The sequence below is a fragment of the Bufo bufo genome, chromosome 8 (genome assembly GCF_905171765.1).
Source record: "Bufo bufo chromosome 8, aBufBuf1.1, whole genome shotgun sequence".
NCBI lineage: Eukaryota > Metazoa > Chordata > Amphibia > Anura > Bufonidae > Bufo > Bufo bufo.
The window spans coordinates 44,192,588-44,206,018 of NC_053396.1; positions in this window are offsets into that span (position 1 = coordinate 44,192,588).

Below are 13,431 nucleotides of genomic sequence, written 5' to 3' on the forward strand. Positions count from 1 at the left end.
GGAATGGGACAACTACAATACCCTGAAAGATTATCAACATTAGGGTTATTCACTTTAGAAAAAAGACGACTGAGGGGAGATCTAATTACTATGTATAAATATATCAGGGGACAGTACAGAGATCTCTCCCATCATCTATTTATCCCCAGGACTGTGACTGTGACGAGGGGATACCCTCTGTGTCTGGAGGAAAGAAGGATTGTACACAAACATAGAAAAGGATTATTTACGGTAAGAGCAGTGAGACTATGGAACTCTCTGCCTGAGGAGGTGGTGATGGTGAGTTCACTAAAATAATTCAAGAGGGGCTTGGATGAATTTCTGGAGTGTAATAATATTACAGGCTATAGCTACTAGAGAGGGGTCGTTGATTCAGGGAGTTATACTGATTGCCTGATTGAAGTCGGGAAGTAATTTCCCCCCCCCCCTTAAGTGGGGAAGTGAAGAAATAGATAAAGGATGGGCCGTGATCACCTGAAACGTCCAAGAAGGAAGTCTCAAGACGGCCCTGCCCTTACCCAAAAATAAACAAAAGACAAATAAACAAAATTAAGCGCCACTCTCAGCAATAGATATTATTGGTATTAGTGGCCCATACGAGAAAGTAAAGTATACCCTGAATTACGTGTTGAATTACAATATACACTCATTAAGTGATAAATTAAAATATAATTTTTTAACCTTTTTTTTTAACCTTGATTTTAATTCTATTTTAATTTATCACTTAATGAGTGTATATTGTAATTCAACACGTAATTCAGGGTATACTTTACTTTCTCGTGCTATGTTATCTCCTAAAATACCGCTAATATATAGTACATAGAGTACGCTAATATATTAGGATTCATCTAGTAGTTAATATTTACCCCGAGGCTCGCGTATGGGCCACTAATACCAATAATAATATCTATTGCTGAGAGTGGCGCTTAATTTTGTTTATTTGTCCTTTGTTTATTTTTGGGTAAGGGCAGGGCCGTCTTGAGACTTCCTTCTTGGACGTTTCAGGTGATCACGGCCCATCCTTTATCTAAAATATGCAGTCACTCCTTGGATTAGTCAGCACCTTTTATTTTATAGTCATATAATGAGCAATCTATTGAGATCACTCTTCAGTATCTCTCATCAAAGTGTAACGATCCACCCCATAACACTATGTGTAGGATATTATAAATTCTATTATCATTATAATCACAGAGATCTGCAATATAATCCATCAGTGGTTCATCTAATTCTATTTTACTTTTTATTGCCATTTGGATCACTGACTATGGCAAATACAATATTAGCCGCTACGGCCATGGGCTAATTGGCTCTTTAGAGGATGGCTAACAGTTCTCCAAACACTGCTGCCTGCGTACTACTTTTAGGGGCCATTCAACTTAATCAAGGAATAGGTACTAACACCTGTAGGGTTTGCAAGGTCTAAACCTTGTCAATATTTTATGACAATAGATATTGCACAGACTTGTGTTCGCATTTATTATTAGGCTGGTAATATGCCAGATGGGGGCTTCTATTCCTAGCAAATATAAGAGGGTCTACTTTCGTCCCTTATTATCTAATCTTGTAGCATTCATAATTTAATTTTTTATTAGTTATGCTTATTTTATATTAAATGAAGGCTGTATACGAAAAGCCTTCATTTAGGCCTTTTGGACTCAGGGTCTGTAGTTTGTGGATCCATTTGGCTTCATCCTGAAGTAGCTTCTGATCTAGATTGACACTTCTCGGTCCCAATTTTATCTTGGCCAGTCCCCAGAATTTTAGGACCTCAAGATTACCACCGTGGGCATAAGTAATATGCCTATAGAGTGACGTGTCTTTTTCTGTATTAATGGCACTAATGTGTCCTGATATCCTCCATCTTAATTCCTGTGTGGTTTTACCCACATATAATTTTGGACAATTGCATGATGCGACATAAATAATGCCGCTGCTGCGGCAATTGAAAAAATCCCTTATCATGTATTCACGTCCATCTGTTGGATTTTAAAATTTCTTAACTCTAGGTACATATTTGCATAGTGTGCAATTGCCACACGGAAAGGAACCCACAATGCTGGATTTTAACCAATTTTCATTTGTTGTCTCTCTTTTAGGGAGAAAACTGTGAACAAGCTTGTCCCTGAGATTCTGTCCCCTTCTATACGTGACACTCGGGTATGGTGACAAAACCATGCTCAGTTCTTCATCGCTGGTAAGTATCTTCCAATGTTTTTTTTAAACCGCATCCTTCTTTTTTCTTTTTATACATATCCACTTAAGTGGGGAAAATTGGCTAGTGCCTCACAGTTTTTTTTTTTTGCCTTCCTCTGGATCAACTTGCAGGATAACAGGCCGAACTGGATGGACAAATGTCTTTTTTCGGCCTTATATACTATGTTACTATGTATGTTACTATGTATTAGTGGCAAAAAATATATAAAATTGCAGTTCAACGGAGCAGTTATATGTTCTAAAGCCCTTTTTGGCTTGTATTAGTGGCGCAAAAAAAAAGTATTTGCTGTTGTGTGGTGAAGTGAGAAAATGACAGCCCTTTTTGGTGTGTATTGGTGGCAAACAAATATATGTTATTTGCCGTTCAGCAGTGCAGTTATATGTTCTAAAGCCCTTTTTGGCCGTGTATTAGTGGCAAAAAATATATATAATTGCCGTTCAGCTGTGCAGTTATATGTTCTAAAGCCCTTTTTTGCGTGTATTAGTGGCACAAAAAAAAAAAGAATTTGATGTTGTGTGGTGAAGTGAGAAAATTACAGCCCTTTTTGGTGTGTATTGGTGGCAAACAAATATATGTTATTTGCCGTTCAGCAGTGCAGTTATATATTCTAAAGCCTTTTGTGGCAAGTGGAAAAAAATAAGTTCCTATTTGCCGTTCAGCTGTGCAGTTATATGTTCTAAAGCCCTTTTTGGCATGTATTAGCGGAAAACAATATATATTTTTGCTGTTCAGAGGTGCAGTTATATGTTCTAAAGCCTTTTGTGGAGTGTTTAAGTGGAAAAAAGTAAGGGCCTATTTGCCATTCAGCAGTGCAGTTATATGTTTTAAAGCCCTTTTTGGTATGTATTAGTGGCAAAAAATATATATAATTGCCGTTCAGCGGAGCAGTTATGTGTTCTAAAGCCCTTTTTGGCGTGTATTAGTGGCAAAAATATAAATATTATTTGCTATTCAGCAGTGCATTTATATGTTCTAAAGCCCTTTTTGGCATGTATTAGTAGCAAAAAAATATATATCATTTGCTGTTCAGCGATGCAGTTATATGTTCTAAAGACTTTTGTGGCAAGTGGAAAAAAATAAGTGCCTATTTGCCGTTCAGCTGTGCAGTTATATGTTCTAAAGCCCTTTTTCGCATGTATTAGCGGAAAAATAAATGTTTTTGCTGTTCAGAGGTGCAGTTATATGTTCTAAAGCCTTTTGTGTAGTGTTTAAGTGGAAAAAAGTAAGGGCCTATTTGCCGTTCAGCAGTGCAGTTATATGTTTTAAAGCCCTTTTTGGCATGTATTAGTGGCAAAAAATATATATAAATGCCGTTCAGCGGAGCAGTTATATGTTCTAAAGCCCTTTTTGGCGTGTATTAGTGGCAAAAATATAAATATTATTTGCCGTTCAGCATTGCATTTATATGTTCTAAAGCCCTTTATTGAGCGTATTAGTGGCACAAAAAAAAGTATTTGCCGTTGTGTGGTGAAGTGAGAAAATTACAGCCCTTTTTGGCGTGTATTAATGGCAAAAATATATATATTTGCCATTCAGCGGTGCAGTTATATGTTCTAAAGCCCTTTTTGGTGTGTACTAGTGGCAAAAAATATACAGTCGTGGCCAAAAGTTTTGAGAATGACACAAATATTAGTTTTCACAAAGTTTGCTGCTAAACTGCTTTTAGATCTTTGTTTCAGTTGTTTCTGTGAAGTAGTGAAATATAATTACACGCACTTCATACGTTTCAAAGGCTTTTATCGACAATTACATGACATTTATGCAAAGAGTCAGTATTTGCAGTGTTGGCCCTTCTTTTTCATGACAAGGGTATTGGTTATCTACGTTCGCCTCTTCCATTTACCTTCATACCCTTCTTTTACACCTTTAACCACCATTACACCTCCCCGCCACAGAGCCCCAATCCCAATAAAAACTCGGACCACCAACTAGAAATGTAATGGCCACAGCAGCCGTTTATTAAATAACAATTACAACCATAACATAACATAATACTGTAAACCCCAATGGGGGAAGGTCCTTGAAGCCCCAAAAACATCGAACTGTCGAACCGGGGTGAGCCATTCTTGCCTCCAGCCGTAACGCCCAGCTCAAAGGCACCACCGAATGACCCCCCCTCGATTCACCACAACCGCTCGGTCCACCTGGGAGTCCAGCCCCCACCGTGGGGCCCCCCAATTGTCCTCAAATTCCACCGTGCCCAACTCCAAGGACCCCCCCCCACCGCCACAAGCCGCCGTGACAAAAACCAATCCCCACAAACCTCCCAATACCACAACCCCGATCCCTTCAACTCCGAACCAGCCAAAAAAGGGGAAGGGTGGGTGGGAGCTTTTCCTCTTTTCCAAAATGGCCCCCTGCCTTCCTCTTTCCTGCCTATTTAACTCCTTAACTCCACCCCTTCACTCAACCTAACCTATCCTAACCTTTCTCCCTGCCATAGCCCCCTCCCTCTCCCCTAGCCCGACCACTCCCCCCCCAGCTCACTAAACCAAACCCCCGTCATGGGGGCCTCCCCTAAAGGGTGCTCCATCCCCCCTCAGTCCGGCAAATTGCTGGACCTCTGCAATTCGACTGGGCATGCTCTCAATCAACTTCTGGGCCAATTCCTGACTGATAGCAACCCATTCTTTCATAATCACTTCTTGGAGTTTGTCAAAATTAGTGGGTTTTTGTTTGTCCACCCGCCTCTTGAGGATTGACCACAAGTTCTCAATGGGATTAAGATCTGGGGAGTTTCCAGGCCATGGACCCAAAATGTCAACGTTTTGGTCCCCGAGCCACTTAGTTATCACTTTTGCCTTATGGCACGGTGCTCCATCGTGCTGGAAAATGCATTGTTCTTCACCAAACTGTTGTTAGATTGTTGGAAGAAGTTGCTGTTGGAGGGTGTTTTGGTACCATTCTTTATTCATGGCTGTGTTTTTGGGCAAAATTGTGAGTGAGCCCACTCCCTTGGATGAGAAGCAACCCCACACATGAATGGTCTCAGGATGCTTTACTGTTGGCATGACACAGGACTGATGGTAGCGCTCACCTTTTCTTCTCCAGACAAGCCTTTTTCCAGATGCCCCAAACAATCAGAAAGAGGCTTCATCGAAGAATTTGACTTTCCCCAGTCCTCAGCAGTCCATTCACCATACTTTCTGCAAAAGATCAATCTGTCCCTGATGTTTTTTTTTTAGAGAAGTGGCTTCTTTGCTGCCCTTCTTGACAACAGGCCATCTTCCAAAAGTCTTCGCCTCACTGTGCGTGCAGATGCGCTCACACCTGCCTGCTGCCACTCCTGAGCAAGCTCTGCACTGGTGGCACTCCAATCCTGCAGCTGAATCCACTTTAGGAGACGATCCTGGCACTTGCTAAACTTTTTGGACGCCCTGAAGCCTTCTTAACAAGAATTGAACCTCTTTCCTTGAAGTTCTTGATGATCCTATAAATTATTGATTGAGGTGCAATCTTAGTAGCCACAATATCCTTGCCTGTGAAGCCATTTTTATGCAATGCAATGATGGCTACACGCGTTTCTTTGCAGGTCACTATGGTTAACAATGGAAGGACAATGATTTCAAGCATCACCCTCCTTTAAAAATGTCAAGTCTGCCATTTTAACCCAATCAGCCTGACATAATGATCTCCAGCCTTGTGCTCGTCCACATTCTCACCTGAGTTAACAAGACGATTACTGAAATGATCTCAGCAGGTCCTTTAATGACAGCAATGAAATGCAGTGGAAAGTTTTTTTTGGGATTAAGTTAATTTTCATGGCAAAGAAGGACTATGCAATTCATCTGATCACTCTTCATAACATTCTGGAGTATATGCAAATTGCTATTATAAAAACTTAAGCAGCAACTTTTCCAATTTCCAATATTTATGTAATTCTCAAAACTTTTGGACACGACTGTATATAATTGCTTTTCAGCGGTGCAGTTATATGTTCAAAAGCCCTTTTTGGCATGTATTAGTGGTACAAAAAAAAGTATTTGCCGTTGTGTGGTGAAGGAAGAAAATTACAGCACTTTTTGGTGTGTATTAGCGGCAAAAAATATATATTTGCCCTTCAGCGGTGCAGTTATATGTTCTAAAGTCCTTTTTGGCGTGTATCACTGGCAAACAAATATAACTGCACTGCTGAATGGCAAATAATATATATGTTTTAAAGCCCTTTTTGGCGTGTATTAGTGGCAAAAAAATATATACTATTAGCCGTTCAGAGGTGCAGTTATATCTTCTAAAGCCTTTTGTGGTGTGGAAAAGTGGAAAAAAATAAGAGCCTATTTGCCGTTCAGCGGTGCATTCATATGTTCTAAAGCCTTTTTTGGCATGTAGCCGTTGTGTGGTGAATTGAGAAAATGAAAGACTTTTTTGGGGTGTTTAAATTACTTTTTTATTTATTTATTTGATCTAACAGTATGTCAGACAGTGAAGTGTCAGGCCCTGCACAGTGGAGTAGCAGAGGCCTAAATGTTTCTGGCACAGGCAAAGGTCGCAGCAGAGTAAGGGGGCGTGGCAGCAGCAGTCGCAGCGAGAGGCCTGAGCTCCCGGTGTCGTCTAGCAGTTGTGTCTTGACCAGAAACCCAGCGGTTCTTGAATGGTTGACTTGGTCATCCACCTGGTCCCAAGTGACATCAGACACCCCCAGCCAAGATTCGGTGGGTTCGTGAGACACAACCCTTAGTTGGCATGGTCCGGGAGCAGGCCCTGTGCCCTCACCTGTCCTCAACCTGCCTCTGACCTCTTCTGTTCCCTCAACCAGAGAAGTAGTATATGCTGTGGGCTCAGCTCCACTATATAGCGAGGACAAGCTTCTAGAGGACAGTCAGCAGCTACTGGCCAGCCAAGATGTGGAGTAGACATCTGCCGCTTCCTCCACTAGGTGGGCAAGTAGTGATGAGGAAAGTGGCGTGGGAGCTGGTGTTGCGAGCGGATAGACTCCTGACCTAGAGACCGTTGAGGAGGACATCAGTGATGTGCAGACAGTACTCGATGATGATGATGTAGCTGATAGCACTTGGGAGCCGTGTGACGAAAGGGCTTCATCATCATCGGGAGCAAAGGGTGACAGCTTGCCCATGAGCCAGCGGCAGTAGCAGTCAGTCAGTGCAGAGTGTTGGGGGTAAAATCACCTACTCGGCGGTGTGGCAGTTTTTTGTTAAGCCGACAGAGGAGGTTAACATGGCCATGTGTAGAATCTGTGGGCAGAAGGTGAAGCATGGCCAGGGTGCCAATGTTGGCACCATGGCCCTGCGTCAACATATGCAGTGTCACCATAAAGTGGCCTGGGAGGAACGTTGCTCCGATGTGGTGTTCCAGCCTGCCGCAGCAACCGCTGCATCATTCAGTGGCACACACCCAATTTGAGGCAGTCAAGGCTCCACCACCTCAGCCGAAGGGAGCTTTCTGTCCTTCCCACCATCTGTTGGTCCTGATGCTCCTGCTCCTCCTCTTACCCCTTGTCAGTCATTCCGTCAGCAATCGATCACCGAAGCAATTGCCAAGAGACATTAGTATGCGTGCACTTATCCAACGGCGCAGAAGCTGAACGTGCTCCTGGCAAAGTTGCTGGTGCTGCAGTCCCTCCCTTTCCAAGTGGTGGACTCTGCACCTTTTAGAGAACTGATGGCTTGTGCTGAGCCGAGATGGAGAGTCCCAAGCCGTCATTTTTTGCCAAAAAGGTAGTACCAGCCCTGCACACATATGTAGAACAGAAGGTGGGCCAGTCCATGAGCTTGTCGGTGTCTTTCAAGGTGCATGGCAGCACCGACGTGTGGAGCTGTAACCACAGTCAGGGACAGTACATGTCCTTTACGACCCACTGGGTGAATGTGGTTCCTGCACAGCCACACCAGCAACTTGGCCAGGTGACGCCGCTTCTGCCTCCACATTGTCATGCCTTTGATCCTGCGACAATGTATGCCTCTGCCTCCTCATCCTCCACTGTGTTCTCAGCCTCCACTGCAGGGACAATTCACAGTGCACCTCCAGCATACCATATGTGCAGGGTACGGCGGTGTCACGCTGTTCTGCACCACATTTGCCTGGGAGAATGGAGTCACACAGTGGGGGAACTGCTCTGTGTCCTTCGTCAAGAAATCGAATCTTAGCTTTTTCCTCGACAACTCAAAATCAGAACCATGGTTACCAACAACAGAAAGAACATGGTGTCTAGTGTTGAGCGCAAATATTTGAATATCAAATTTAAATCGTGAATATCGGCACTTCGAGAATTCGCGAATATTTAGAATATACAGGGTGGGCCATTTATATGGATACACCTTAATAAAATGGGAATGGTTGGTGATATTAACTTCCTGTTTGTGGCACATTAGTATATGTGAGGGGGGAAACTTTTCAAGATGGGTGTTGACCATGGCGGCCATTTTGAAGTCGGCCATTTTGAATCCAACTTTTGTTTTTTCAATAGGAAGAGGGTCATGTGACACATCAAACTTATTGGGAATTTCACAAGAAAAACAATGGTGTGCTTGGTTTTAACGTAACTTTATTTTTTCATGAGTTATTTACAAGTTTCTGACCACTTATAAAATGTGTTCAATGTGCTGCCCATTGTGTTGAATTGTCAATGCAACCCTCTTCTCCCACTCTTCACACACTGATAGCAACACCGCAGGAGAAAGGCTAGCACAGGCTTCCAGTATCCGTAGTTTCAGGTGCTGCACATCTCATATCTTCACAGCATAGACAATTGCCTTCAAATGACCCCAAAGATAAAAGTCTAAGGGGGTCAGATCGGGAGACCTTGGGGGCCATTCAACTGGCCCATGACGACCAATCCACTTTCCAGGAAACTGTTCATCTAGGAATGCTCGGACCTGACACCCATAATAACTTCACACGCTACCGTGCATCTCCAAGTCTAATTCTGTCCGTAAACGTATACCTGTCATCCAGCGCCTAAATAATAGGCCTACAATTTATATTCAGCTAAATCTGTTGTTACTGCTGTGGCTGGTCAATTTATTTAGTGTCCGCCAAAGCACAGTTTTTGTTCTGGGTTGAAATACAATTCCCAACTTAGCAATTCCCTAAATCAGTGGTTTCTGCTGTATCAGGCCAAGTTTAAATCTATCCATAAAAGGGTATATTAGATTGAAGGTGCTGATAGGGTCATCCTCAATAACTTCACACGCTACCCTGCATTTCCAAGTCTAATTCTGTCCCTAAACGTATACCTGTCATCCAGCGCCTAAATAATAGGCCTACAATTTATATTCAGCTAAATCTGTTGTTCCTGCTGTGGCTGGTCAATTTATTTAGTGTCCGCCAAAGCACAGTGTGGCGAAACCAACCTCGCCACTGGGTTTTGGAGAGGACTGGCTGCTGGCCTCTTGCCCCTGGATTATGGGCCATATACAAACTTTTAAACCCCTGAACCTATTCAAGTGAATTTTGGATAGGTTTGTCCCCAAGTTATACTGTTTAAATTGATGTTAGTTATATGTATGGCCAATGTAAACTCACAAAGTTGTAACAATTTATAATAAGTGTAACTTGTCAGCTTGGGAGGAAAATGCTGGGTGGGTTTCTATTGTGCCATTGTCCCATTGTGTGTTTAAATGGTGATGTCTGTTCTGTTGTCCTCACATGTGTATTGGCGATCTCCCTTTGTCCTCAGAGATAATTGGATTGCTCCTCAGGTTGTCTCTGGGACAGAGAGGAGGAGACCATGATGCATTGTGGGGATATGTTGTATTTGTCCTATGTCACAGTCTTCATTCTGGTCCTCTGGGGGTGTGAACGATTGGTTGCTGTAGTTACATTGTATGTGTTGTAAATTACTGATTGGTTGTATTTCAAACCCCTGTGGGCAGTACTATGTTTGTGGTTTATGAATAAAAGAGGCTGTACGTGAAGTACAGTCAGACCACTGCTTGACCCTCAACACGGAGCCTTGTCTCGTTATTGGGGGGATTCACTGTATGCTGTTAGAAGACCGATTGCCAGAAGTGTAAGCTGATCCCTGTTCGTCTGCTAGCAGCTATTTGTGAGGTTCCAGTTTGGAGTGCTACTTTGTATCCAGTTCGGGAAAGTGCCTGTCTCTCAGAAAGGGGCTTATCGCCTAAACGGATTTCAACCCCTTGTCTGCTGAATCGGTCCGTTACACACAGTTTTTGTTCTGGGTTGAAATACAATTCCCAACTTAGCAATTCCCTAAATCAGTGGTTTCTGCTGTATCAGGCCAAGTTTAAATCTATCCATAAAAGGGTATATTACATTGAAGGTGCGGATAGGGTCATCCTCGACCGGTTCTAACCGAGCCGAGGTGCTCACGTAACCGCTCAAAAAGTGGTTTGATGGTTTTCCCAATATAGAACTTTTGACATTCACAGACTATGGCGTACACTACAAAAGGTGTACGACAAGTGATGAAATCCCTCACCTTATATACAACACCTCCCAAATGTAAAATCTTACTTTGTGAGTTACGGGGACAAAAGGAGCATGTCCCACACTTATGATTCCCCACTGGCTTGTTGCTTTGTAGCCAATCCAATCGTTTAGATTGTTTGACCACACTGTGAACGAGTTTGTCTTTGAGGGTGTGACATCTCTTAAAGGTTACTAACAGCCTCCTGGATGTCAAGTCCCCCAAACTAGAATCGCCCTTGAGTATGTCCCACTTATTCAGGACTGCCTGTATCAGCGGCCGGGCTAAACTTGAATGCAAAGGCAAACCTGTCACTTTCACGTTCCCTGACTCGTTCAGCCAAGAGATTGTGACAAGTGTAATTACCAGCCCGATGCATAGCTGCAAGGACGTCCCTCCGCGGGTAACCCCTCTCTAAGAGTCACTCCTTCAACTGATGAGCTTGGCGAAAATACCCACTGTCAGTGCTATTGATTCTGCGGAGCCGGACGAACTGTCCAAAAGGGACCGCGTCCTTAACTGCAGCAGGATGGAAGCTGGTCTGGTGGAGCAGCGAGTTGGTAGCAGTAGGCTTACGATAACCGGTAGTGGACAAAGCACCATCCACGGTGGTGACTAGCACATCTAAGAAGTCACCGCCAAAGTTCAAAGTGAACTTCATGTTCATCTGGTTGGTGCCATTAAGATACTATACAAATTGCTGACAAACCTCCTCGCTGCCTGACCAGACCAGAAACACATCATCGACATAGCGTAGGAACAAGTGGATATATCTCAGAAAGGGGTTATCCACAGAGAAGACGTAGGTCTCAAATACCGCCAGGTATAGGTTAGCGAGGCTAAATGGTCGGATTCTTACCTTCTATTGGGGTCATTCCTGCTTGTCATAGTAGTGCCGCCATTTTGCACTGTGCTCTTCATTCATTTAGATGTTTCTGTAGTAGTTCAGTATGTCCTCCCTCTCAGTGGGTGTAAAAAAGGCCCCCATTTTGGACCGGTAGCGAGGGTCCAACAAGGTGGAGAGTAGAAGTCATCCCTCTGCCGAATGGTGACAAATCTGCTGTCACTACGCAAGCAGGTGAGCATGCATCGGGCCCATTGTGCAAGTGACTCGGAGGGACTCCCTGCCTCCATCTCCACTGCATACTGCCACGGTGTGTCTGCGTCCTCTGTCTCATCTTCCTCATTGCCCTGTAGCTCCTCTGGCTGCTCCTACTCCTCCTCTCCTGTCACCTGAGTAGAAAAAACACCTATTTGGCTACACATTGCCTGTGCTCCAATGTCCTCTTCTCACCCTTCTGCTCCTCTTCTAGTTCAGCCCCCACAGGGCTCATGTGGCAGTGAGATCTAGGCACCACATCTCCAGTCCCCTGCGCAGCCATTGTTACCACCATCTGTTCCAGGACATAAAGCAGTGGAATGACATTGTTCATCCCATTCTGCTACTGCAGCTCAAGGAGGGTGTGTTTTGCGGTGTACGAGTGGCTGAAGTGCATGCAAAGTTTCATGCTCATTTTTAGGATGTCTTGCAGATGGGTGGAAGACTTCAGGAACCACTTGACAACCAGATTAAACACGTGTGCCATGCAGGACGCATGGCTCAGCCCTCCTTGAAGCAGCGCAGACACAATGTTCTTCTCGTTGTTGGTCACCATAGTTCTAATTTTGAGTTGTCGGGGAGAAAACCAGGATTCGATTTCTTGACGAAGGACACAGAGCAGTTTCTCCCCAATGTGACACCGCTGTGCCCTGCACATGTGGTATGCTGGAGAAGCACTGTGACTTGTCCCTGCAGTGGAGGCTCAGGACATGTTGGAGGATGAGGTGGCAGATGTGGACATTGTTGCGAAACTAATGGCGTTACAACGTGGAGGCGGAAGCGGCGTGACCTGGCCATGTTGCTGGTGTGGCTGTGCAGGAACCACATACACCCAGTGGGCCATAAAGGACATGTACTGTCCCTGACTGAAGTTACAGCTCCACATGTTGGCGCTGCCGTGCACTTTGGCAGACACCGACAGGCTCAAGGACTGGCCCACCTTCTGTTATACATATTTGTGCAGGGCTAGTACAGCCTTTTTGGCAAAGAAATGACGGCTTGGGACTCTCCACCTCGGCTCGGCACAAGCCATCAGTTCTCTGAAAGGTGCAGAGGCCACCAATTAGAAAAGGGAGGGACTACAGCACCAGCAACTTGGACAGGAGCACGTTCAGCTTCTGCGTCGTTGGATGCATGCACGCATACTGCTGTCTCTAGGCAATTGATTCAGTGATTGATTGCTGATGGAATGACTGACATAGAGTAGGAGGAGGAGGAGCAGGAGCATCTGGACTAGCAGAAGATGGGAATGACAGACAGCTCCCTTCGACTGAGGCGGTGGAGCCTTGACTGCCTGAAACCGGGTGCGTGCCACTGGGTGATGCAGCGATTGCTGTGGCAGGCTGGACCACCACATCGGAGCCACGGTTCTCCCAGGCCACTTTATGATGACGCTGCATATGTTGACGCAGGGCTGTGGTGTCAACATTGGCACCCTGGTGTCACGGCGGACAGGATACAAGATACACAGAAAATCAACAAACAAGTGTCTATGCAAGAAGCTGGGGATAAGGTCACCTCCTGATAAATCCCTACCAGCTCTCCCTAGACTTCTATGCCCACGTTCAGACCCTGAAGGTGGGAATAAACGTGTCCTCGTGCCTAGGCTGAAGATTCCCTAAAATCCCTAAGATGGTGAAAGGGGGGAAAGAGGCAGCCTGCTCCCTCAGACCTGGAGGGGGCAGGCGTCTCTCTAACAGCCTAGACAGACAACCACAAGATAAA